Genomic DNA, 4773 nt, shown 5'->3' on the forward strand with positions numbered 1-4773 from the left:
GTTCTAATTCTAACTCTCTCTAGTATCAAATAGAATATGATGTTCCTCCCTAACGGAGCATTGCATATTATCTCATTCTTAATGTAATAAATTGTTAGTAAAAATGTACAATAGAGAATATGAAGGTGCTAGTTTTTTTTTTTTTTTTTTTTTGGGTTTGGACTTAGGTAGTGCATGACAATGATTCTCTTTAGGGCTCTACATGTCTTCTCCAAAAATATGTCTTTGAAATTTTGTTCTAAAGGTTTGTTTATTGTGAACACGAGCCTCACTATCTATGTGATAATTTCCATCATATACCGATTAGATCATTCTTTGTCCTCCTAATGGATTCCCTCATTTACTAATTCTCTCTTTATCTCATATATCATACTAATCCTTTCATCGTAGATGGCAACAGAATGCAAGATTCACAAGCTCGTAAGTGCTAAGCATTTATAACCGACTCACCCAAGTGAAACTTATCGAATTGTAGCAAAGTGCATTAACAAATTGGAACACATGGAACAAATGGATTTAACAAAAATATGTTGTTGTATACAACTCTGTGTAATAATGGAATAGGTAGCTTGGAAATAGTTGATTTATAAACATCAATGTAATTTGATAATGTTGAGTCATATTGTAATGAATTTATAGGTAACTTTTGAGGAGATCGAAAACATAGTAAAAGGTTTCACTGATATAAGCGAACTTGCTCAACATGGAATTATAGTAGGAGGAACCAAATATATGTTCATCCAAGGTGAACTTGACCAAGTCATTCGAGGCAAAAAGGTATGTGCATGAGCATATCCCTCTCATGACACTTCTTTATGACTAAGTTTTGATGTAATTGGGATTGTTTATGTTGATGCAAAAAACGCTTGATATAACTTGTTGAATTTATCAATATGATTTTTTGTATGTTGTCATAAAACTATTTGACAACTTCTTGTGTATGATTCCTTTTTGTTTTACAAAATCAGGGGCATGGAGGCTTGATTGTAAAGAGAACAAACATTGCCCTTATAATAGGCATATACGATGAGGGAGTTCAACCCGGTGAATGTAATATTGTGGTGGAGAAACTTGGGGATTACTTGATAATGCATCTAATAATCTTCACATGACCAATAAAAGGAAGTGACTTTATATTTGAGATTACCTAGTGATCTAGCTTTATTAATGCTTTGTTTTTAACTTGTGGTCTTTACCAAGGGTTTTGAAATTACAAAGTGTGGCTTTTCCATATAGTTTTAGCATAACTGTTTCACTAAACAATTCTTTAGTTATCATAAATGTGAATATCATAATGTTCTATAAAAATAAGCCTGGTTGAGTGAAAACATTTAATTGTTCCGACTCTTTTTTTTTCCACAATATATTATGACATCATTAGTGCACATGATTATAGCTTCAAAAGCTTCTCTTCCAAGTTTATGGCTTCAATAGACCCCTTACCATTTTCACCACCATTTTTATCATTTCATTGTAACAACCATCAACATTAAACCTGCGACATGATGAAAATTTCTTGCCAAGAATATTTAATGTTCAATTCCTAGGATTCTCTCACATGAGTGTTCACAATGGAAAAATCTTACAAAACTAATTTATTGCATCTTAACAAATAATAAAAACGTTGTCTTCTTACTTGTTGAGATATTGTTAGCCCCTATGACATTTCATTCGATTACATAATGTCGAGTATGGTGATTCGACGAAATAATACTTCGGGTCATTTGGGGGTATTTGGGAATCTAAAACATCAAATGCCTAAATCATATGATAATATTGTTTTTAAATATACTAGCTTTTACAAAATGCAATTAAGAGAAGTATGGAGGACAGCTTGGATGGATCATGAACATACAATTATGGATGGGTAATGGATGTATTGTTCTTGGATCATTAGTTGGTCATGACGAGGAAACAAAAACAAAATCATGAAAGCTTGCCAATCTTGGTCAAATGCTCTTCTTCATATAAAAAAGAGATTATTCTTGGATTAAGAAGCTCGCCTACCACTTGACTAAAAAAATAAATCCCTGATATAATGTAGGTCTCACTAATAATTGGCTTTTCATCACGTCTTTTCCTTTTCCATATCAAGAAACTTCCTAATGCACTAAGTTGCCTCATATGCATTGGACTTGTAATGTTGAAGCGAGCATGGTATGTACAAAAGAGGCCTTCAAAATTTGGACCTAAAGCACCAACATTTAGAGTAGAATGCTTCTTGAAGTTGCCTCATCGTCCTAAAGGAAGAATGTTAAGAGTAGCACGATGACAGGGAAGCCCTTGTAAAATAACAATAAGATAGAGTTACATATTTGTGTGTTTCAAGTAATTTGACATGTCACCAAGAGTAGGCAAGTGATAGGAATGGCCTCGAGTAGTGTGGTTCAATCTAACCTCAGACCCCGTAATGTGCTTGTGTGTAAAAGTTAATTTTGTGGAATAATCCTTCATTTGTTAGCAACTTACCAATCTTCATTCTAGTTACATATTTGTGTGTTTCAAGTAATTTGAGTACATGTCACCAAGAATAGGTCACTAAGAGTAGACAAGTCATAGGAATGGCCTCGAGTAGTGTGGTTTAATCTAACCTCGTACTGCGTAAAAGTTATTTTTGTGGAATAATCGGTCACTTGTGAGCAACTTCCCAATGTTCATTCTCAACACATGAGATGATTGTGGACTTCTTCCATGTGGGAGGTGTATTGATTTTCTACACCATTGACGTTAGAGCATATTGATGCAAGTAGGTTCATTCTCACACGAACCACTTCAAAACAACAAAGCGTAAGTAGGTAGATAGGCTATGACAAAGATGAATACCCACGTTTTAATGCCATGTGACGAACTAAGTAGTACGGTTTAAACCAATCAGACATGATGGATGAGTGAATGGGATATCATAAAGTGCTCACTTTGTTCAAAACATAATTGCATACATTAAAACTACAAACGTAAACTTTGATACATGTTCTCTAAGAACTGTGCTCAGACACAGTTTATGGTTGATCTTGTCCTTGAACATAATGCAAGATTATGAAATGCAAAGTAGGGGTTGAACAAACGACATTGAATCAACGATAGGTACATGCAAAATGATTGGTGTATATGCTACCTTTCATATGTACTCTCATAGAATTATAAACCAGCATGTAATGGTGGTAGAAGGAGTATGCTATGGTCTAGTATAAACAATACACAAGTGGAATTTAATCTTTGACACATGTTTTTCAATGAGTGTGTTCACTAACATACAAAGTGTGTTTATGCTTGACTTCTGAACATGTACTTTTGTTATGCATAAAATCCACACCATAATACGTCAAATATGAAAAGGTATCTTGATGGATTGTTATGATGCATTTTCAATCATTTGAATTAAATGCACATGTTTATTATACATGTGGTAATTCCTATCAATGCTCTTGCTCATTTAAAGCTATGAAAAACTGTTGATTGATTGAAACTTTATAAATCATAGTCATGGTTCCTACCAAAGAGCCCAATAGATTGAAACTTCTTATTGAAGCTCATGTGAAAAATCTTCCAGAGCCTCTTTGTATCTTGATTTTGTAAAGAGCTAAACATAAAATTCTATGTAGAGGAATGAATCAATTATGTAAGATGTAAGATGGGTGTGTATGTATTTGTATTAACGAGAGAGAACTAGACACCAAACACGATAGAATCTATTAGGTGAAACTGGGGGAAGATTTACAAATTACAATAACAAAATCAACATCAGACTCAAGAGTGTGGGGGCCCGGGGTTTAGATTAAATACGAGACTTGGTCTATAAAGAACATTTATATTTAAGAACACATAAAAGGTAAGATCAATCTTGTAAAGAATGTGAGAGTGATAGAGATATGTATCATTAATACTAGGTCATCTAGGTCCTAGGAATCCCTGAGTCAATGCTAGATTGTAGCATCGGTTTGACTACATCGTTGAGCTCGACATCTCAACAATCCTTGGGACTTGCTCAAAAGATAAGATTTCGGGAACACGCCGTGATAATTTGCAGCTCGGGAGGAGTAGAGCATAGTAATCTTGGAGATATGGTATACAAATATGTAACGGCTATTGTATATACACACCACAGTTGGCAAATATGATATAGTAATCTTGGGTGTGAAAGGGAGTAGGGAGTCTCGATGAGAGAGAGAGAGAGAGAGAGAGAGAGAGAGAGAAGTCATATTATTATAATTTATGTATGTAAGTGGCTTGACTTTCCCGTCTTCATCCCGTCCGGCCTCAGGTCCTTATCTTAGTTCCAAAAGTCAAACGATTTGTTTTTTTTCAATGACCATGTCATCACATCATGACCACGCTCATGCCTTGACTCGCTCTCTGTCTCTGTCTCTGTCTCTGTCTCTCTCTCTCTCTCACACACACACACACACACACACACACACACACACACACACACACACACACACCGAGTTTCACTGTTTGGGATGCTTGCCATGGCTGGCAGCTCCACTTGCTCTTCGTCTCCCAACTCCTAAAGTCAATACTTTAGCCATGATCGCTGCTTCCGACAAAAAATGATTTCGTCTGCTTCATTCAGTGGCCATGGCCATGGCATAACTCTGTCTCTGTCTCTCTTTCTCTCTCAATACACACACACACACACACACACACTCGTACTTTTTCATGGTATAAATATCCGCCATGGAACCTCCAGTTTCTCATCAATTTCACCTTTCAACTGAGCCTCATTCCTTCTTCTTCTTCTTCTGCAATCTGCATTCTCATCACCTCCATTCT

The 4773-nt window shown here is 35.6% G+C and overlaps 1 long non-coding RNA gene across 1 annotated transcript; it reads left to right on the top strand.

The window, feature by feature from the left end:
* Nucleotides 1–638: 638 nt before the first annotated feature.
* Nucleotides 639–1231, top strand: LOC147855415 (uncharacterized). Its single transcript, XR_015530830.1, has 2 exons — nt 639–777; nt 969–1231. It is a non-coding gene; the product is annotated as an uncharacterized LOC147855415 (long non-coding RNA).
* The last annotated feature ends 3542 nt before the right edge of the window (nt 1232–4773 follow it).

Source organism: Azolla caroliniana, unplaced genomic scaffold (genome assembly GCF_043228905.1).
Source record: "Azolla caroliniana isolate FFs.n. ecotype wild unplaced genomic scaffold, voAzoCaro1.0.p SCAF_14, whole genome shotgun sequence".
Lineage (NCBI taxonomy): Eukaryota > Viridiplantae > Streptophyta > Polypodiopsida > Salviniales > Salviniaceae > Azolla > Azolla caroliniana.